At 42.4% G+C, this 23,619-nt stretch overlaps 2 long non-coding RNA genes across 4 annotated transcripts; one reads left to right on the top strand and one right to left on the bottom strand.

Annotated features, from left to right (window-relative positions):
• The first annotated feature begins 3,509 nt into the window (after positions 1-3,509).
• LOC124661473 lies at positions 3,510-12,557 on the top strand. Of its 3 annotated transcripts, none has more exons than XR_006990201.1 (5): positions 3,510-3,668; positions 6,704-6,790; positions 7,185-7,294; positions 11,032-11,130; positions 11,972-12,557. It is a non-coding gene; the product is annotated as an uncharacterized LOC124661473 (long non-coding RNA). The 3 variants fall into 3 exon arrangements; XR_006990200.1 differs by adding an exon at positions 10,750-10,931 and having other exon boundaries at positions 11,032-12,557; XR_006990199.1 differs by having other exon boundaries at positions 11,032-12,557.
• LOC124661474 lies at positions 4,280-4,978 on the bottom strand. Its single transcript, XR_006990202.1, has 3 exons — positions 4,840-4,978; positions 4,621-4,746; positions 4,280-4,524 (listed from the first exon to the last, which is right to left on the bottom strand). It is a non-coding gene; the product is annotated as an uncharacterized LOC124661474 (long non-coding RNA).
• Positions 12,558-23,619: the final 11,062 nt, after the last annotated feature.

Raw genomic sequence — 23,619 nt, 5'->3', positions numbered from 1 at the left:
ACTCTTAGATTAAGGAGAGGTTGTAGCGAAAATGACTACGTACTACTTTCCAATCTTGCTGCAGATGTACGTGCTCCCCATCCGTAAAATCTCTCGGTACGTAAAATCGATCGTGGTTTCTTGTTGCGAGAAAATCTCTCCTCATCAAGAGACACATAAAGTCATTCCTTAAATTTACCGGGCGCCAATCAATCCGTGTTTCCCATATTTTGGGAATTTGATTGACGGAGAATACCAAGGAAGGACGTCGATCGTCCATAGTAGCTTTAACTGCCCCCGGTTTTTTCGGGACAAGGTGAAAAGGGATGCAGGGGTAATTTCGTGGCGACAAAAAACAATTCACCCGCGCCTAATCGAAATAAAAATATGCGCCTTCGTTCCCGTTCAAGGCAAATTAACATAAAATGTTAACACAAAAACAATAACCGTTAACTGGAATGTTTATGTTTATTAATACAAAACAAAATTCATAAATGTAACAAATCATCTGGCTCAAATCCAAACACATCGAATTTCAGATCCATCAATATAGGCACAACTAAGATTCCGCACGGAGACACCAGCGACGATGTGTATCCTCTTTCATAATCATTAACACATGCATGTCCAAATCGACCGCGAGAGAAATTTAAAAACAAGTAAAATAAAAATAGACTCACCTACTTATTCCGTGGAACACCTCGGCGGCAGAGGAGGTTTGAACAGCGGCCGACGGAGTTGAGCCGGGGCATAGGGGTGAGAGAGAAGACCGTCGGAGTTGCGCGATGATTGGATGCTGACGTAGATGTCGCGGAAAAGCAGTCTTAGCGGTCGTCGCTCTTCGCCGCGTCCGGATACTAATCGTCGAAGACGAAAAAACTTGGGGGTATGTTCCAAGGATGACTATCTCCGCGGCGGTCGATCTGCGACGTCTCCATCGATCCTCCAACGCCGGCATATTTTATTTGTGTTTTAGTTTAGCGGAAGAGGGAATTAGGGATATAGTAGAGTAATTAACGGTCTTTATTGTTTTGGTTGGCTACTAGTAAGCGTGCACGTGCAACGCACGTTCCATACTTATAAAGCCATTTAAATGCGTCTCGAAATACATGATCCATACACATAGTTACATAAAATGCATAATTAAATAAATGTACTATAATAGTTACATAAATACTTAGAAAACATGAACCAAGCAAAAAACGTCTATTATGCTTCTTTCATAAAAGTCCATCTAAGTATGCGATCTATAATGCTTCGTTCCATGGCTGGGATATTGTTTAGAGCCTCATTCCCCTCGTACTTCAAAATATGAACCACAAATTGCCTCCTCATTTCAATATCATCCTACATATGGATTATACAAACTTATTATAAAAAAAATCAAAAGTATCACTTATAAAAATTCGCATGTTGTAAATACTTACCATGCGTATTGGAAAATGGAACACTCCATCATACCAAGAGTGCATAAAATTGAAAACCAAATAACCTGACAGAGCACTGCATGTTTGAAATGTTAAATTGTGCGTTGAATCATTAAAGATTGTAATGCATTGACAAGATCCATACCCGTTTGAGTTTGTCGGAACAACGGGAACTTTGCATCCCCATTTGAATAGGTCCTCGTTGAATGCAGGGTTTGCATGTCGAAGTGAATGGTTTAGATTTTTTACCATAGTTTTAAATATATTTTTGCCCATACCAGGTATTGGAAGAGGGTCCAAAATAGTGACAACTTTTTTGTTTTGATCCAAGACGAATAATTGAAATAGCCCAAAAGTATCGCAAGGTAATAAAATCTGCAAGGATGCATATAATTTGAAATGTATTAATAATTAGGACCAAACAAACCACTGTTAGTAACGTTTAATTAAAAACTTACCATATTGCATTCTGAGATATGGTACTCATTGCTATCAGGCCAACAGTTAAACAAATGTGACAACTTAGTAATATCCAACTTTTCATTGCGCCTTGGATCTCGTGCATATTGGGACATCCACTAAAAATAATAAGACATTAGTAGAATGAAAAAAATGTAATATGTGATAATAATAACTTACACAAAAGTTCAGATCCATGTAATGAACGGGAATATCTCTAACAAGCTGGATGTCATGGCATGCTAGTATCCGCACAGCCATGTTAAAGCAATTTGCGTCCATATATTCATCCACCTTCAATACGTTCCTTATCTGTCTTAGAGTTAATCTAATTGGATAAGGATTAGAGCTTATCACCCATTCGGTACTGCGAAAGAGAAATTTTGTGAAGTACAATTACAAGCATGTATCACAAAATAAACTTAGAGAAAAAGGATGCTTACTCCAATAACTGGACATCATCAACCATGCTAATGCGTAAGCAAAGTTCATCTATTAAGTCAGAGTTTGTTGGTTTGAAAGACGGTGAAAGGCCCAATGATAGTGATAGAGGCTCCACTTCTGATGATTCCATTAAGTTGGCCTTTGTTGGATCGAGGGGCGGTAAAAGCACCAATGACGGTGACACGAGCTTAACTTTTGATGATGAGTTTGATAATTTTGTTTTCTTAGGTGGATCATCCAGAATCATACAATCGGTGGGATCCGTGTTATCGTCCTCATCAAGGGACAAATCTCGATTTCTTATGTCATCATTGTTCAATTCCGAATCGACCAATATTACCGCCAATTTTGTCCTAAAATTTATCATGTGTTCCTAGCAAGTAGTAATCAGAATTAGCTTCTAAAATAAGAATAATAATAATACAATATTTAATGCATGATACCAAGTGAAATATACCTGGTAAAAAATGTCGGACAAAATATTTCCTGTCCGAATATTCCATGAAATTTAACATCCACAATCCACACGATGACCTGCAAGATTAGATGATACATATATTTTTAGCATACTCAATATAAACATTACCATGGGCTTAATACAAAAATTAGTTGGTAGAAAAGGACACTTATCGAAAAAAAAAGTTAATACTAAAGGAGCAGCAAAAATCAACAAATCATGGATATAATAAAATGTCCGTGAAATAAATAAAATAAAAAAACATCCGGCCAGGCGGCCACACTCCCAATTCCCCATCCCTTTCCCTCAAAAAAACAAAACAAAAAAAAATCCCCCATCCCTAACCTCTTCCCATCACTCACATCCCCCGCGCGCCTCCTTCCTCCCCTGTCTCCATTTTCTCCACCTCCCCGGCTCGACCCCCGCGCGCCTCCTTCCTCCCCGGCAAGGCCCCCCACCGCTCGCCCCGCCCGCCCAATTCGCGCGCAGCCGGAGCCCGGGCCGACGGAGACGGCCGACCCGCACGCGTCCTTCCTCCCCGGCAAGTTCCCCCACCGCTCGCCCCGCCCGCCCACTCGCGCGCCGCCGGAGCCCGGGCCGACGGAGACGGCCGACCCGCGCGCCTCCTTCCTCCCCGGCAAGGCCCCCCACCGCTCGCCCCCCCCCCCCACTTCGCCCGCCGCCGGAGCCCGGGCCGACGGAGACGGCCGACCCGCGCGCCTCCTTCTTCCCCGGCAAGGCCCCCCACCGCTCTCCACCAGACCACGCTGAATCATATGCCGGGATGATGCACCGCCACCCTCTCCTCACGCGGACGCGTTGGCCTGGATGCCGCTGCTGCCCCAGTTCGCCCGCCCCTGCAACCTTTGTCTCCTGAAGCTAAGCGTGCCTGCAGGAGCAAGGTTAGGCCGCCTCAGTTTAGTTTTTTTTTGTATTTATTATTCGTTTCTAGCTGTGGATTGATGGTACTGGAACACGAATTTAGAAGTATGCCTATTCAGATGTATTGTGTGCTACATCGATCTACTTTCCTCAATATATGCCGCTGGACAAATAGTATCCCGTGCAGTCTTCACTATTGGCTTAAGTATCATGGAAGGAGTGTTCTATTTTTTCCACACAGTTTATTGCACATTCAGATTTAACCTTTCAACATGTCTCAAGCTGAACTCGAGATAGCGCATGAACGTTTTATGGCCAATTCAGGATTGTTGACAAATAGGAGCTAACAATTTTTCGTGTAAATGGAAAACGAACCAATTTGCTCACTTTTGATTTTGTTGATTCACAAGGAAACCTCTGTATTCACTTTGCTTCATACAAATAAAAATGGTTAGTTATATTTGGTTGTTGAAAATAGTTGAAGCAAATTTGTGATGTGTTCTGTTGTGTTATCAGATTACTATTATATGACATATTGGTACAGCAATAAAAGTCTATGGACCTGAATTTGAATTTTCAAGTTTAGGGGCTGAAGCGACATATCTAGGAATTAAAAAATATACGGTCTACTTCTGTCCTAATAGGTAGTACTACATATTATTATGAAAGGTTTTCATAAAAAATTGGTATGTGAAAACACTCTTCTATTTCCCATCTGATGCAAAAAGTGAGCTAGGAGGTGTACCCATCTGTCTGTAGGCTGCTCTTAATACACTCTTCTATTTTCCATTTTTTGATGTTTACGTCCTTCCATTTATCAGATCTTAGTTCCATGCACGTCGATGCATATGTGAAAACATTTTCCAGTCCTTGTAGCTGTTGCAAGGATACATGACAAAGTATTAGCATCAGAAGTGAAGACTAACATAAATAGTGTTATGAAAAGATGGCGCAGTGGGACTAATTGCTAACCATAGCAGCGAGATCTTTGCGGTGCATTCCACTGCCTAGCGAGTCGAGCACCTGGATACATCTTAATCTGGCATTTATAACTGCTACGTACCAATGAATGTCATCAATGTTTATTGGAATGAATATCTGAATAAAATTGTTCCGTTAGTTTAGGTCCCATATAGAGAAATATTCATCCTCGATTGAATTCATAGTAATATGTAGGAAACTGCTACTAACCATATCATGCTTCAAATAAGTTTTGACTCTTTTTAATACCCATGGTGGTGGGTCATCCCCTAGACAGCTACCAGTCTTTATCAACTTAGAGATGCATGCATTCTCTAAGAACACACTTCCACCTGACCTTACCTGTAGATGCTCTTTTCCACTTATGCAATGTATGTACGCGTTTATGATCTACAATATGAAGTGCATACATTGGTTATAGGAGATAATAGATACTCATATACAAAATGCATCTGCTTGTCATAAAGCTATATATATATGTACTTCATCGCCAACGAATTCTCCGGGAGTTAAAAGAGATAGTAATTGGGGCTTTTTTAGATATGCGTCTTCGATGCTGACTAAATTTCTTTTATCGCTTTTTTCGTTTCTGATCATTTCAATGACGGACCAATCATCGCCGGTGCAGGCATAATCTGTCATTATGGAAGTAATAACATTTATTAGTTAATAATGATGAAGGAAATAAATGTAGCCAAAGCAGAGCATAGAAAGATTTGTTACATACCTTCTGGAGCCACCACGTAGTCTTGTGCCCTCTTAGGCTTGTTATGCCGTCGCATAGGTATTTGTATCTGCACGGGCGTTGACAACTTGTCCCCTTCCATGCAAGACGTTTGTGCTAATTCTGCGTTCTGAGCTGCCAACATGTGTTCACTTGTTTGGTTGTAGGTGAAATCCTGAGAACAAGAATACAAAGAATTATCCATATGCAGGATAGAATATATAATTAAAATTATAACAATTTGTGGGAGATAGTTGGAAAAGAAAACACACCTTTTTCTCTACCTCATCTATGTCGGATATTCCACTTGATTCTTCATCGCTTATTATCTGAAACCCACAATAATAATATATGCACTACTTATAAAAAGATCAAATATTGTACAGAAGAGTTAAAAAAACGCCTTGGTGTGATATTATTATAGTAAAAATTACATATTGCTCTGTCCCGTCAGAATTTGAATAATACTGACATGTGAAAAGAAAACCTGCCTTTGTCGACTCAGGATGTGTATGCTCGGCTTTGGTTATCACCTCTTCAATCTGCATATTTTCGGTTTCATCCATAATGGCTTGTTCTGGTATTTCCTTTGTCGCCTCAGGGTTAATAACCTCATCTTTGGTTATCACGTGTTCAATCTGCATATTTTCTGGATGCTCATCCATAGCTCCATTGTCGATGTTTTCCTGAAAACCCAAACTTATATAACTTGTGGAGATGAAACCGTGAATAGGGTGCAATCACAGAGATATATAATTACCTTGTTGATAGCATGGATAGTGGTATCGAATCTGGGAGGAGATTGATCTGCAGAGGCCACCGGGGATGGTGGCGCAGACATGGAGGACGATGGTGGTTCACCAAAAGTCACGATGGGCAGATGCGTGCATACAGTGGAGAGGCTTGCGGAGGAGGAAGCTGGGGACGTGGAGGAGATGTGGGATGCGGCAGGGAGATCGTGAGGGAGGATGGAGGAGAGGTGAAAGGGAAACCCTATGGTGAAAATAACCCTTATGAACAAATCACGGGAAGGGTTTTTATACCGTGATGAGGCAGAAAATCCGAAATATCAGCCGTATTAGAATTGTTGTCAAAACTACCCATGCTAAGTTGCCGCATGAGATTTCTGCTATTAAGACACGGCATGCCAAATTTTGGAATAGATGATTTGGCCGGCTAGATAGGTTGCCGTGTTTGTCTTTTTTCTTCCTCTCTCACGTAGCTATCTTGCCTTGTTTGTATTTAAAGGAGAGAGAGATTTGTGGGATCTGTTGGGAGAGGATTTAGACTTTCCTAAACATCCAGTACTACTACTTAATAATATTCTGCTATTTTGATTTCTTTCCACAGAAAGGCCAATTCTGGACGGGGATTGCAATCAACCATCCATGTTGCTTTGCTGGAATTCCATGTATGGCTTTGGTGGATTAATTCCATGTAAGTTCAGTTTTTTTAGTGCAACGCACTTCTCATATCTTCCGCACCCAATGAACGTGTTGAGTTGCATAAATTTAATCAACCCACGTTTTATAACAAATAAACATGGCTTCTAAGAATTCAGATGCATCGCAGTGCCCATCTTGGCCTACAAAAATTTGGCGCCCCATTTTATCAATTGAATGCTATATTATACAGAATTGTACAATTCTGAGCCTTCTTTGAAAATGTAATAACGGGAAAAGATTTAGTGCAGCTGCAAACATTACGAAGGTACATGGCAAAATTTTTTTTTTTTTGGAAACAACAGGACAACACTATCGATAGTGCATTGGAGGTATGCAATATCTATGCATTCTGATGATTACTGAAAAGTATCTTTACGTCTATTCAGGAATGAAGTCTGAAATAAATTGCCATTTTATTGCCTCTCCCATGGTGCGACTCATCCTGTACTTGCTTTGGCTTGGATCGCTTCATTCTGCCCAACTCAGAGGATAACAGGTAGTTTCTGCCCAACTCACATAGCGTCCAATACCACGACAGGTTTAAAAAAGCTCACCAAGACACCATGTTCAAAGATTATCATCATTAAGACCTGCAATCAGATTTTCTTTTGTTAGCATCAAAAGTAGCTACATATGTACAATAACATAAATTCAAAAGCACCAGAGAAGAACGCACATTGGCTCACCCCTCCAAAACATCTGTATAGACAATATTTTTGGTGCTTTTCCCGGATTTATCAATGTCCTTGTTCGGCTTGGCCAAAATTCGTGTAGTTTTTCTGGACACTCCCCTTGACAATGCAACATATAGCTGGCCATGTGAGAATACAGGCTCGGGAAGGTAAATGCCAACGTTTGGTATGGTCTGACCCTGTGCTTTGTTAATGGTCATTGCAAAACTCAGTCGGATGGGAAACTGTTTTCTCTTAAGTTTGAAGGGTAGTGAGATGTCCTCTGAGGGCGACATAGGGATCCTAGGTATGAACACCCTCTTTCCAGCATGCTGACCACCAACAATCTCCGCATCGATTGCATTATCCTGAAAGGCTCTGATCATGAGTCGTGTTCCATTGCATAGCCCATTATGAGGGTCTAGGTTCCGTAGCAGAATGACCGGGCAATTGACCTTTACCTTCAAGGTATGGGGGGGCAAGCCATTTGGTGTTATCGAGTTTAGAAAGTCAATTGTGTAATTATTCTGCAAGTCATCTTCGATTGAGTCGAAGCTATGGTACACCTTTTCCTCGCCTGGAAACCTGGAGATCATTTTGTCATTGAGGTCATCCACATGCTCGTTCTTGGTTGAAAGAATTGCACGTGTGCTCATGTACTCTCTTGACGTAGCATTGGCATGTAATGATGGGAAGACATCTTCGATGAGTTTATTAATTGCTTTCCCATCCTCGGTATAGCTGATCACAATGTCGTCTGGGAGACGCACATAGTCGTCGCCAATAGTCTCTTCTGTTCCATTGCCGATCCTTAGGAGGTATTCAGAGAACCAAGGGTCAGCTTGTGCACGCATATTGCGCGTGAGGCGAATCTTACGAATATTCTCCCATATATAGGATCTTAGCAGTGTAGCATCAGTGATCTGAGCTCTTGTCCCTCGTGTCACAACAGGAAGGACCTGTCTGAAATCCCCACCAAAGACGACAACCTTTCCCCCAAACGGCAAAGGACATCCCATTATATCCTGAAGTGATCTATCAAGCGTCTCAACTGCTTGACGCTTTGTCATAGCAACCTCGTCCCAAATTATCAAGGACGCTTGTTTAAGCAGCTCCGCTGTACCACTCTGCTTTGTGAAACCACACATGCTGTAGTCAGTGAGCTTGATTGGAATTTTAAACCTGGAGTGTGCAGTCCGACCGCCAGGCATTATTGACGCTGCAATACCTGATGTAGCGGTTGCGATTGCTATTAGGCCCATGTGACGCACCTTCGCAAGCAACGCCTTGTATAAATACGTCTTCCCTGTGCCTCCTGGACCATCAACAAAAAATGTCTGACTTTTTTGGTTCGTCACATGATCCATTATGTCATTGAAACCAGCTAGCTGCTCACTGTTCAAACAGTCAATTAGATCTAGATGTTCTTGGTCCGCCGTGACTTGTCTTTCCTCGTATACCTCTCTATAATCAGCCTCATAAGAGCCATCTGTCTCAACCAGATCTGGAAGTCCGTAGCTTCTAATATCCTTACCCATAGATTGCACCAGATCCCTGATATCTCTGAGGACCATCTGCTCAAGTGCCGCCTCATTAGGTTGATCGCGGCGATAGTCCTCAGACATCGATGGTAGATGTTTATCCCACAATTTTCTGATTTCTGTTGCCTCGCAGAATACCAGTATAGTTGCGAACAACCGCCTAAGAGCATAAGGCATCTGAAATGTGGCTGCCTCCGTCATGCAGTCATCAATGGATTTGTCGTGCTCAATGAGGCCTAATTGCTCACATGCCTCTCTGTAGGAACCACATAGCCGGCCATTCACAGTTTTTAAGTCATCAAAGGAAGTGGCACCTCGGACATGACTTAGTAGCACCCGCAAGTAGTACCTGTCTCCTTCAGCCGGGTGTGCATACACCAATCGTCCAATCTGTGATCTCTTATTTTTTCTCTTCTGCCACTTCTTATCTCCGGCAATCCACCTATAGTGTTCTGGAAACTCTCTATACAACCATTTCCGCGCCTCTGCATATTTATGGTTCATATCAAAGTACTCGGTAAGCATGGATTTAGAAGATGATGGTTTAGCAACAACATCTTCCAGATTATCACACGCTTTCCAGGCAACAGAATGCATGTTGGGCAGATGAAGCTGGAGCTGCAGAACAGAAGGACTAACACCAAACATGTGAAAACAGAAAATCCTATAAATAGCCTCTGGAGGAGATACATAGCGTGCGTCCCTGTACTGGCGAATTTCATTGATGATTCCCCCGTCATTGATGACCTCCTTCTCGAATGCAAATGATGCTTTATCATGCCCTTTATAGATGTACTTGAACAAATACTTGACGGCCTTGATGCTCGAGCATGCTTCAACATTAATGTGGCAGTTGTATCGCATGAGAAGGAATGGGTTGTATGGGACCACCCATCTATTGTCCAATTCTGCTCCTCTTATCTTAACTACACACCCATCCTTCCTTCTTCTATAGATGGGGTATGAATCCTTTCCCTGCTGTGTCTGGCTGCAAAACTGTCGAGGGTAATGGAAGCGACATTGTCCATCAATCATGCAAGGACAGTTCTTCTTCAACACACCACAGGGTCCATGCAACATGTGTTTGACGACCAGATCATGTAGAACAGGAAACTTCTCTTTGTCAGGTATCTCTGCAGATATCACCCGATCATAGTCATCTGGGGTCTTTAACTTGCTATCTGATTTCATAATCAGAAGGATATGCTCATGCGGGAGACCTCTTTTTTGAAACTCGGTGACATGTACATAAGCTGCGACTGCTCCAAAGTGCTTGCCCTTCGTCAATAAGTTCATCATGTCTCGCTGCTTAGCCTTGTAAACTCTTGCAACCAGGTCTGGACGATCTTGTGGCAGCTGCCCAGGTAATAGCTTCTCTGTTATTTCCTCCCAGTACGGGTTGCAAGTCATTGTGATAAAATAATCCGGTTTGCCCCAACGTTGGACTATAGCCATAGCATCAAGGAATCTTCTTTGCATGTCTCTGTCACCGCCTGGAAAAGTTCGCGGGAGAACGATTCTCTTGCCAATCCGATCACCACGTGCCTCGCCAGCATCAATGGTGTCAACCAGACCCTACAAAATAAAATAAAATCAGAAATAAGAACAATTCATGCATATTTGTGAAACATTAGTAACATAAATTACCTGGTACAGATCAGCTCGTATAGTCTTTTGATTGCTTGGCTTTGAGTACCAGTCAAGCCTCATAGTTTCTATCTTGATGTACATATCAACAGCCCATTGTTGGAAGAGGCGGCCGCCGAACAAGATGATGTTAAAGAGCCCCTTCCGTATCTGTAACTTGAAGCAGTAGTACTCCCTGGCGCTAACAAATCTAGTGGACTGCGCTAGGTCGATAGCATCCTGATATGGGTTACCATCGACGTCATCTACATGCTCAAGTGGTTAAAAAAGCACAGTTAGTTTGGTTTATGTTTGTCAAATAAATGAAATAAATTTATCAATTATGATCATGCCTGCTGTAGCATGTTCTTCATCGCCTTCTTCATCGCCCGCAGGTAAATCATTACGATGGTCTTCATCTTGGTCAGACAGATCGTTACAATGGCCTTCATCTCGTCGAGTTAAATCACCTTCTTGGTCATCATCCCGTTCAGGTAAATGATCGTTTTCTATGTCATGTTGTGTAGACATACCATCTGGACCTGAAATAATGTTACTTTGTAATTGTAATGTGATAAATGCGGAAAACCATATTTGTTCATAGCAGTCTACGGAAATAATAATAAATAAAAGCTGGTACTTCATACACACCTGCTTGTAAATCAGAATTGCCCACTAAAACTTGAGGTAGCTCAGCATATGGCATCTTACGATTCCAGCCAGTCTCCCCACCCGGAAAAAATAATGGATATGCCAAGGGATCATAGCAGCCATAGTACGCTCTAATATACAGGGGATCACCTCCTTTTCCATGCACGACAACACTCCTATCGAAGCAGTTCATCGGGTCATTCCCTTCAACCCATATCGCAGCCACTTCCGAAGCTGTCGGTGCATTGTATCTGCGTTGATCCAAAGTTATATTTGTGTTTAGCTCAATCCTGTACTCATCTAGATTTGAATATGACCCGACAGTCTTGAAAGTCTGCACATATGGATTGTGCTCGAGTATTCTCAGTATTTTCCGAATGAGATCTAGATTAAGATCAGGTGACCTCTGGACCCTATGAGATAATGATTCATCGCTATCATAAATGTATAGCTGCAAATGCCGTGGCCCATTATCGCCATGTACCAGATCATCCATTTTGTAGTACATAATTCCATGTGCCCGAAATGTATAGTTGCCGGTTCCTGCTGCAGTGCTAACTCGGCGATCTAGTGTAACTCCAAGACTCGTGAATGAGAAGTGCGAGTTGAAATATCTGATATTCTGTCTAAAATATTTAGCATCGTCGTCTTCCTGACTTGTCCACAACCTTTTCAATTCATCAGGAACATCCGGAATAAACACTTGGACTCTTCCTTTTCTACAGCAAAATGCAGGTCCCTCAAATTGGAACCTAATAGCTCCACAGTGGTCGCAGTCTTTAACCTTTTTTAGAACATGGTGTTTTTTTGGTAGATTTTTATATATGATGCTATCAGCAATAGTATTTACTTGTGCTTCATTGTTACTGTGTGGTTCTTGTCGATACGATTGATATTCAACACCTAGAAATAATAATTCAATCCGTCAAATTAAAGTATAATATTAGTAACAAAATAATTTTATGCTTAATAAATATACGTACGATGTCCGCTGAATATCCTTGCTTCCTCGTCAATATCACCATCTGGTGGAGTTTGGTTATTCACTTCTGTGTCCAAGCATTCTAGCAACACAAAATTATTAGCTTTGAGGAAAAAAATTATTAGCTTTGAGGAAAAAAATTATTAGTTGCATATGTGAATTACCAGGCAAGCTCTGATGGATATTAGAGGGTTCAAATAATCCTGGATCTGCTACCACTGTGTCAGTCTGGATATCTTTATCATCATTGTTGTTACAGTCTCCTTCTGAGCATCGGTAGTAGAAATTATTAATCTCTACTACTTATAAAGGCACGAAGTGCTGTAGGAAAATTAAATCTTGACCCTCCATCCACTCATATCATACGGTGCACAATGCTCTGTTCTCCCCGCCCACGATTATCGCTGCACCATCACCCCACGCCCATCGTCTAGAAAAAATATCCCGCTCGAGACTTCCTCAGCCCCGAATTACGGATCAAGCGGAAATTGTTCAGCTAAATCGACCTCTTCCGCGCGAGCTCCCCACGCCCCGAAGAATCCCGCCGCCGCGCCTCATGGCCCCCATCCACCCTCCTTCTCTTCCGCCGCCTACCAACTACCGACCAGCTTCATTGTCGTCCGCCTACATGCCTCCTCTGCTCCGCCGTATGTGCCTTTTCCGCGGTGCCGCCCCAGCCCCCAGTCGGAGGCAGCAGAGGCGGGATATGCACATCGTGTCGCCACATCCGGGGAGGCAGGGCAGGGGGGCCGAATTCGCGCCGGATGTGTCTCGCGGGTGAGCAGCCATCAGGCCGATTCTGTCTAAATTTCTCGGTAAAGCTGCTTATTTTGGGGTTCTTACTTAGCCCGGCGCCTGGAGGAACTTCCGCCAAATCCGTAGGATCTGCGCACGAGGACGGAGTCGCCGCCACATCCCGCCATATCCGAGATTGACTCCCGACCCCCTGGATCCTGGTGGTTGGGGGGATCCCGTGATTGGGAATATTATGAAGCACCTTGGAAGTCGACAATGGGGAGCCCATGTGCATGGCAAGGAGCGCAACACCAGAATGCCAGCCATAGATTTTGGGAAACACAACTCCATCTACTGCCTCATCAACCCTAAGTACGCCATCGTGGCCCTGTCAGCTTCAGCCTCTCCATGATCCTGCATCCGTGATATGGCATCTTACTATTTTTAATTATTATTTACCATGAACTTCATTTTCTATACTGTGATGAGTGGGCGTGATATAGCAGATAGGCCACACGGTCTGTACTGAATTGTGACTGGAAAGTTTAGATGTAAACTGAAGTTTGGCATACTCCGAAATTAGCATACATATCATTTGACGTCTCTGCACTTCGACCTTATCTTTTTTCCTTTTCGGTTTTGAATTTTTCTGAAATATGCATTTCCAACGGTTACTTTAATAGAAGAAAATCATGTTGTTACTTGCTATTTCGAAACAATTTATAAGCAGATCGTCTTGAAGTTATTAACCCAGATGAAGGCACAGAAGATGTGGATAAGCAATGAGATGCCGATGTAAACAGGAGGCCAGGTTTGGCGGTGAAAAACAATCCATTAAATCTTTTAAAGCATTACAGATTTGTTCGTGCAATTGACAATTATGGAATCAATTCTCAAAAATAGAAGTATGTACTTTGTATTCAACCTGCATGATAGAAACTGATAGCTGGAGCTTGCTTTCTTACATCTCAATTTTTTTGCAGGCACTTATAAAGTCTTAATTATTGTGTGTTTGGGTCTATTGCCATGCTATATTGTCCCGGTTCGAGTTCTTGCTGATTTCTTCTGTTGAGGCCGACCTAGCATACCAACATCCTCCAACAGTAGAAGCTAAGCTAGGGCATGGATCTTGTCTGGTAGGACATCAATTTCTTCATCTTTGTGTCTGATTTTATTGATCGACAATCAGGGAATAAAACTTGATTGTATATAGATCAAATGTTCAATCGTGATAGTTATTGCAACACGAAAGTCTGTATTCTGACTACCAGTGTCTGATCATGTAAGCTTACATATGTTAAATGCTGTGTGCTTTTGTTAATTTCTACTTGGTTCAGATATAGATTTTTAGAATCTTATTACACAGTGAGAATATTGAATCACATAACTAGGAAGAACTGAAGAATCATAAGTTCTTTGTTGAATTGCACCTGCCATTTTTGTGATATAAACACAAGCTGTCATGCCAGTTGCCTCTGTACCGGCAGCACAATTGATCACAAGGGAGATACAAGTGTGACCATAGCTCAGATAATTAGCACTCTCCAGATCAAAACCTTTGATTTTGGATATTATTCGGTGCATGTTAGTTGTGTCCGATCAATAGTGGTTGTGCATATAGAAATTCTGGTCATATGTTTTTACCGGTGGTCTAGCTGAATAATTGGCATTTTTTTAATGATTTTCGGTATTGTAATACATGCACGATCCGATCTCCAAGGTATGAATGCTATAATCTCCATGGTAAAAACGCTTCTATCTGCTGCAAGAATATATACATGCTTGTACAAATTAATTTTGAGTTGCACTTATACTTCATTTTTTCCGAGCAGTTGCTCTGATGGCATCAATTTCTGTCTGATTACTTTGAGCTTGACATAACACATAGCCTGCGTTGATTCTCCATCCCAGTTGCATAGTTTCAATCATGTCGAACAAGAAATGTATATATCCCTATGCCTATCCTTGCACGAGTACTGCATTACATTTGACATTATTTGTTTCCTTCTAATTGAAGGTTTATCTCCTTTGGGAACAAATTGCTAAACAGTTGTGTAAATTCCACTTTTGTGATGCCAGGGCCGATCAATGCATATGGTCCATCAGAATAATCCATTAAGGTAATTGTTCGGATACTAAGAAAGGTTAATTTACTACACTTCCATCTTACCTACACAACTGATCTTCTTTTCTACCATGTGAATGTTCGTGTCTTCTTACTAAATCTGATTACATGTTTCTGGTTTTCTTGTGTTATAAATTGCTCGATTTGGTGTCTATTTATTTAACATATGTATTCTTAGGTTTACTATGCTGAATCAGGTGATTCTGTTAGTAGGAGCTGAGGTGCTCAGATCCGAATATTGGCTATTCTACTTTATTTACTTCCCAACTTGTAGGATACTGGAACAGTGTGACTCATGCAATTAGTGTTGTGAACCTTTTTGGAATGACACCCAAACCATTACCCAATGATGTATATTTTGGTCTATCCATGTGTGGATTGTGGATGTTAAGACTGTGAAGTTATGTGGGATCAGGACATTCCTGTGATCCACATTGTAAGTTTGTAACATATTCAATTGTATATGTTATAAAGCTGATTCAGTGTATATATATGAACATCAGTGATCAGCCGACCTCATTTCTTTATTCTATCATACATCGCTGCTTACAATAATTGCAAAGCACGTCACATATATTATATATGTTGTGAGGAACAAAACATATAAGCGGTATATTTTTTATTACCTATTATGGTGATAGTGAGGAGTAAGGCATATTAGCAATATTCTTTTTAAGAGGGATATATTATTGATCTAGCGCATTTTACAAAGACTACCATGCACCGAGGCACACAGACTGATGTTACATCTGACTCTCGACAAAACTCCCGTAGCAGAGACACCTGAAATGTAAATATCTACCCTGAAGCTTAAGAGCAAGCTTGGCCTGATGGTGAGCTTTGAAGTTGAGGCTTCCGGATATGTGAAAGACCCTGGTTGCATAGTTGTTCAACATAATTCCCTGATCATTCAAGGCTTAGCACTTTTTGCTGCAGATTCAGCATCAACATTTCGAACATCTTTCTACAATAGAAGAATTGGCACCCAAATTACAGATGGATAAAAAAGTGAGTTGCATGCATATATACCCACCACAAACAACTATGGCAATAGCGGATTGATGGGAAGCAACTTTGCAATCTGATGGTACAATATGATTTGCGAAATATCATCGATTTTCGTTAACTAAGAAATCGTGCGTTGCACGTGCACACTGTCGTCTGGGAGACGCACATAGTCGTCGCCAATAGTCTCTTCTGTTCCATTGCCGATCCTTAGGAGGTATTCAGAGAACCAAGGGTCAGCTTGTGCACGCATATTGCGCGTGAGGCGAATCTTACGAATATTCTCCCATATATAGGATCTTAGCAGTGTAGCATCAGTGATCTGAGCTCTTGTCCCTCGTGTCACAACAGGAAGGACCTGTCTGAAATCCCCACCAAAGACGACAACCTTTCCCAGCCGCGCGCCCCAAAGCCCTTTTTTGTCCGGTGCGCCCCGATACGGTGTCCGGCGTCCCGAGCCCGTCCCCGTCCCACAGGGGACGCACCGGGCACGCCGGACACAACGAAATGAGAGGCGAGGAGGCGCGGGGCCGACCCGTCAGCGGCTCGGACGCTCAACCGCCACATACGTAGCGACGGTGCGGTTGACAGGAAGCGGAACCGTCGCATTGGCAACCGCGTCGACGACGCGCCAACCCCGCCGGAATGGAGCGCCGACTCCTCGGAAGAGCAACCGCTGCTCTCTTCGACTTCTGCGCCGCCGTTCATCCGCGCTCAATAAGACCCGTACGTACGCCGTCATTCATCCAAGCCTCCATCCGACACCTCCAGCGACGATGAGCTACATCTCCCGGCTCCCGTCCGACACCTCCGGCGAGGAAAGCCCGCTGGCTGGCGCCATTGGTGGGACAAAGCCAGGACGCCGAGCAGCGGCGACGATTCCCCGCCGCCAGTTGACAGCGAGGAGGAATGGCTGGGCTGGGAGGAGGAGGAAGAAGAGAGCGAGGCCGCGGCGGCGGCGGTGGCCCGTGCGAAGGCGAAGGCGAAGGCGGCCAAGGCGAAGGCTTCCAAGGCGAAGGCCGCCAAGGCCAAGGCCGCCAAGGCCAAGGCCAAGGCCAAGGCGCAGCCGACGAGCACCGGCGACGACGACGCGTCGAGCGCCGACACCGCCTCTTCGGAAGAGGTGATGAGCAGGAAGCGCCACCGCGATGACGACGACGAGGCGGGGCCATCAGCGAAGAAGAAGTAGATAGTTTATATGTATTTAATTATATTTTTTTCGAAGTTTTATATATAATTTGTTTATGTTCAACCGATTTGAATATTATTAAATAGTTTCTTTCTAGCCAAAAAAAATACTTTTAATGTTTGGGGGCGGCGTTTGGGGGACGCGGCTGGGGAGCGACGTCCCCCAAACGCGGCACGAACAAAACACGTCCCCCAAACGCTCGATCCGGCGCGATTTGGGAGACGGTTTGGGGGACGCGACTGGAGATGCTCTTATATTAAGGAGAGGTTGTAGCGAAAATGACTACGTACTACTTTCCAATCTTGCTGCAGATGTACGTGCTCCCCATCCGTAAAATCTCTCGGTACGTAAAATCGATCGTGGTTTCTTGTTGCAGAAAATCTCTCCTCATCAAGAGACACATAAAGTCATTCCTTAAATTTACCAGGCGCCAATCAATCCGTGTTTCCCATATTTTGGGAATTTGATTGACGGAGAATACCAAGGAAGGACGTCGATCGTCCATAGTAGCTTTAACTGCCCCCGGTTTTTTCGGGACAAGGTGAAAAGGGATGCAGGGGTAATTTCGTGGCGACAAAAAACAATTCACCCGCGCCTAATCGAAATAAAAATATGCGCCTTCGTTCCCGTTCAAGGCAAATTAACATAAAATGTTAACACAAAAACAATAACCGTTAACTGGAATGTTTATGTTTATTAATACAAAACAAAATTCATAAATGTAACAAATCATCTGGCTCAAATCCAAACACATCGAATTTCAGATCCATCAATATAGGCACAACTAAGATTCTGCACGGAGACACCAGCGACGATGTGTATCCTCTTTCATAATCATTAACACATGCATGTCCAAATCGACCGCAGAGAAATTTAAAAACAAGTAAAATAAAAATAGACTCACCTACTTATTCCGTGGAACACCTCGGCGGCAGAGGAGGTTTGAACAGCGGCCGACGGAGTTGAGCCGGGGCATAGGGGTGAGAGAGAAGACCGTCGGAGTTGCGCGATGATTGGATGCTGACGTAGATGTCGCGGAAAAGCAGTCTTAGCGGTCGTCGCTCTTCGCCGCGTCCGGATACTAATCGTCGAAGACGAAAAAAACTTGGGGGTATGTTCCAAGGATGACTATCTCCGCGGCGGTCGATCTGCGACGTCTCCATCGATCCTCCAACGCCGGCATATTTTATTTGTGTTTTAGTTTAGCGGAAGAGGGAATTAGGGATATAGTAGAGTAATTAACGGTCTTTATTGTTTTGGTTGGCTATTAACGCATTTGGCGCTCTTGTACGTGTTGATTAATCTGCGCCTATGTTAATGCGTATATTTTCGGGCTCCTCAAAAATATCTCCTCATCAAGAGCCACATAAAGTCATTCCTTAATTCACGACGCCAATCAAGAGCCGATCTTTGGAATGTCTATGATTAAGGAGAGGTTGCAGCAAAATTACTATACTTTCCAATCTCTGTTGGTAAAATCATGGTTTCTAGTTGCATGCAATCTCCGTAAAGTCATTTCTTAATTCACGAGGCCAATTAAGAGCCGATTTTTTCACAAGCCCACAGCTTTAGCTGCTCCCGGTTTTCGATATTTTGGTAATTTGACGAGGAGTACCAAGAAAGGACGCCGTCCACAGCTTTAACTGCTCCCGGCTTTCCAGGACGGTGGAGATAGAAGTAGGGGCAATTTCGCGACGACAAAAAAAATCACTCGCGCCTCATCCAAAAAAATATGCGCCCTTGTTCGCGTTCAAGGGGAATTAACATAAAATGTTAACTTAAAAACATTAACCGTTAACCTAAAATGGTTTTAATACAAACCAAATTCATAAATGTAACAAATCATATGGCTCAAATTCAAACACATCGAAATTTAAATCCATCAATAAAGGCACAACTAAGATTCTGCATGGAGACACCAGTGATGTGTATCCTCGTTCATAATCATTAACACATGCATGTCCAAATCGTCGTCGTCTTCCTCCTCCTTCTCCTCCCCCTCCGAAGAGAAAAAAGAGTTGTCGAAGATCATCTCCGTCAACCTCTTCATCTATAGGCAGCAGTCAGTCGCAAAGAAATTGGAAAATAAGCAAAATAAAAAAGACATATCTTAGTTACTCCCTCTGTTCTGATTTAGTCTACATTCTAGGGAAATGAGACAAACTAGTATTGCAATTTATTAGTACTATACTTATATATATGTGAACAACCAATCAAATCTACATCGAAAATAACAACATCCAATAAAGAGAGCAAAATCACATCGTTTTTAGTGTTCTTGTTGACCAAAAGCTAGAATGTAGAGTATTTTAGAACAAATTTTGGGGCTAGAATGTAGACTAATTCAGAATGGAGGGAGTATTCTGTAAAACACCTCGGAAGTGGAGAAGGTGGGAACCATGGCGCATAGGGGTGAGAGAGAAGACCGCCGGGGTTGCGCAATGATCGGATGCCGACGTAGAGGTCGCGGAAAGCGGTCTTAGCGGTCGTCACTCTTCGCCGCATCTGGATACTAATCATCGAAGAAGAAGAAAACTTGGGGGTATGTTCCAAGGACGCCTATCTCCGCGGTGGTCGATCTACGGCGTCTCCATCCTCCAACGAGTGGCATTTTCAACAACCGAGCTCATCTAGGTGCACGCTAGAGGATCAAAAGGGAATTTTTTTTCCTAAATTTTGCTCCACTAAATATTTTGGCACCTCGCATAGTCATGCTCTAAGTTATGCAAACACAAAGAATCTCAAAAGAGGTCAAGTTATTACAAGAGTTGGGGCAGTGACATCAAAATTGGAATGTCACCCCATAAGTCCATAATGTTTCTTACCGGCTGGTCCTATTTGTGAAGATGGTGCCGCTTCGAGGTTGTATATTTGCCTTTCCTCTGGACATCACCATTATACACCCATGTTAGGACTTCATGAAATAGGGAAACGGTTCTGACCCTCCCTCACGTTATCTCAGGCGAAAAAGTGTTATGTGGACCTCACAATGTCTGCCCCTAGTTTTCCAACAAAAGTGGTGATTCCATGTGGCCTTTGCCATTTGATTGTGTTATGATAGGTCATACCAACATGGCGAGCCTACAATGATGCCATTTTTTTACCAAGGGACTATGGTGCGAAACCCCCCACAACATTTTATTAGAACTCTGCCCCTTTACAAAAGTTCAAAGATATACACAAACAATAAAAGAAAGGAAGATTATTTCAGTCCAGGATTAGAAAATTCCAGTGTGCTTGTTCTTGACCCAATGCACATGCAATGTGGCCTCATGAGTAAAAGTTCCGCGAGACTTGGGCCAGTGACCTTGAAAATGGGGAATTAACATTATAAGTCTAAAATCTTCGGCGAGAGAATAATATTTGTGAAGGCGGTGCCACTCTATAGTTGTCGATCGGTTATTCATCCTCATGCATACTGTCATTATATACCAACATTGGGACTCCTTGCAAGAGGGGAGTATTACTGACATTCCCTACTCTTTGAGACGAAACCCCCATTAGTGGGCCTCGTGTCATCTACCCCATTATTTTCTGTCAAAAGTGGTTATATTTCATGCGGTTTTTCTCTTTGTTTTAGTTGGGAAATGTCATAGGAACATGAACCATATAAAATTATGTCAATTTATATATACAAATAATAAAATAAAGGAAGATTATTTCAATCCAAGATTTGAACATTTCTGAGTCCTTGTCCTTGACCCAATGCACATGCAATGTGGCCACAAGAGTGGCCGCGAGACTTGGGCCACTGACCGAGAAAATGGGGGCTTGACATTATATGTCTAAAATCTTCGGCGAGAGAATCATATTTTTGAAGCAGGTGCCACTCTATAGTTTTCGATCGGTTATTCATCTTCATGCATACCGTCATAATATACCAACATTAGGACTCCATGCAAGAGGGGAGTGCTACTGACCCTCCCTCACGATTTGAGATGAAACTCCCACTAGTGGGCCTCGTGTCATCTACCCCATTATTTTCCTTCAAAATTGGTTATATTTCATGTGAGTTTTCTCTTTGTTTCAGTTGGGATAAGTCATAGGAACATGAACCACGTAAAAATATGTCAATTCATTACAAGAGTTGGGTCGGTGTCCACGAAGTTGTAGTTTAGCACTATAAGTCGAGGATCTTCATGCAGGGTAGTCTTGTTTGTGAAGCAAGTGCCACTTTTGCGTTGCGTATTTCAAGAAGAACGATGTTTAGTGGGCGCCATCTACCCCCACAATAAGGCCATTTTTTTACCAAGCGTCTGTGGTGCGAAACCCCCACAACATTTTATTAAAACTCCGCCCCTTTACAAAAGTTCAAAGATATACAAACAATAAAAGAAAGATTATTTCAGTCAAGGATTTGAAAAATCCAGTGTGCTTGTCTTTGAGTCAATGCACATGCAATGTGGCCTCATGAATGAAACTTCTGCGAGACTTGGGTTAGTGACCTTCAAAATTTGCGCTTGACATTATATATAAAATCTTTGGCGAGAGAATCATATTTATGAAGCAGGTGCCGCTCTATAGTTGTCAATCGGTTATTCATCTTCATGCATAATGTCATTATATACCAACATTGGGACTCCATGCAAGAGGGGAGTGTTAGTGACCTTCCATACTCTTTGAGAAGAAACCCCCATCAGTGGGCCTTGTTCCCATTAGTGTGCCTTGTGTCATCTACCCCGTTATTTTATGTCAAAAGTAGTTATATTTCATGCGACTTTTCTCTTTGTTTCAGTTGTGATAAGTCATAGGAACATGAACCATGTAAAAATATGTCAATTTATATATGCAAACAATAAAAATAAAGAAATATTATTTCAATCTAAGATTCGAAAATTTCTGAGTCCTTGTCCTTGACCCAATGCACATGCAATGTGGCCTCAAGAGTGATCGTGAGACTTGGGCCACTGACCGTGGAAAATGGGGGCTTGAAATTATATGTCTAAAATCTTCAGCGAGAGAATCATATTTTGAAGCACGTGCCACTCTATAGTTGTCGATATGTTATTCATCTTCATGCATATCGCCATTACATACTAACATCGGGACTCCATGCAAGAGGGGAGTGCTACTGACCCTCTCTCATGCTTTGAGACGAAACCCCCATTAGTGGGCCTTGTGTCATCTACCCCATTATTTTCCGTCAAAATTGGTTATATTTTATACGACTTTTCTCTTTGTTTTAGTTCGGATCAATCATAGGAAATTGAACCACGTAAAAAGATATCAATTTATATATACACAAACAATAAAAGAAAGGAAGATTATTTCAATCTCAAAAACTCTGAGCCTTGTCCTTGACCCAATGCACATGAAATGTGGACTCATGAGTGACCGCGAGACTTGGGCCACTGACCTGGAAAATGGGGGCTTGACATTATGTGTTTAAAATATTCGGCGAGAGAATTATTATTTTTGAAGCAGGTGTCACTCTATAGTTGTCGATCGGTTATTCATCTTCATGCATACCATCATTATATACCAACATGGGGACTCCACACAAGAAGGGAGTGCTACTAACCCTGCCTCACGCTTTGAGACGAAACTCCTACTAGTGGGCCTCGTGTCATCTACCCATTATTTTCCGTCAAAATTTGTTATATTTCATGCGACTTTTCTATTTTTTTTAGTTGGGACAAGTCATAGGAACATGAACCATGTAAAAATATGTCAATGTATATATACAAATAATAAAATAAAGGAAGATTATTTCAATCCAATGTTGAAAATTTCTGAGTCCTTGTCCTTAACCCAATGCACATGCAATGTGGCCTCATGAGTGACCCTGAAACTTGGGCCACTGACTTGGAAAATGGGGGTTTGATATTATAAGTCTAAAATCTTTGGCGGGAGAATCATATTTGTAAAGCAGGTACCACTCTATAGTTGTCGATCGGTTATTCATCTTCATGCATCCCGTAATTATATACAACTATTGGGACTCCATGCAAGAGGGGAGTGCTACGTCATTATATACAACTATTGGGACTCCATGCAAGAGGGGAGTGCTACTGACCCTCCCTAACGCTTTGAGATGAAACCGCCATTAGAGGGCCGTGTGTCATCTATCCCATTATTAGTGGTTATATTTCATGTGTCTTTTCTCTTTGCTTCATTTGGGATAAGTCATAGGAAAATGAACCACGTAAAAAGATGTCAATTTATATATAAAAACAATAAAAAAAAGGAATATTATTTCAATCCAAGATTTGAAAATTTTAGTGTGATGGCCCTTGACCCAATGCACATGAAATGTGGCCTCATGAGTGAAACTTCCGCGAGACTTGGGCCAGCGA

Source organism: Lolium rigidum, chromosome 6, assembly GCF_022539505.1.
Source record: "Lolium rigidum isolate FL_2022 chromosome 6, APGP_CSIRO_Lrig_0.1, whole genome shotgun sequence".
NCBI classification, from domain to species: Eukaryota; Viridiplantae; Streptophyta; class Magnoliopsida; order Poales; family Poaceae; genus Lolium; species Lolium rigidum.
Note: the sequence above shows the minus strand (reverse complement) of the source record. Positions and strands in the feature narration are given on the sequence as shown.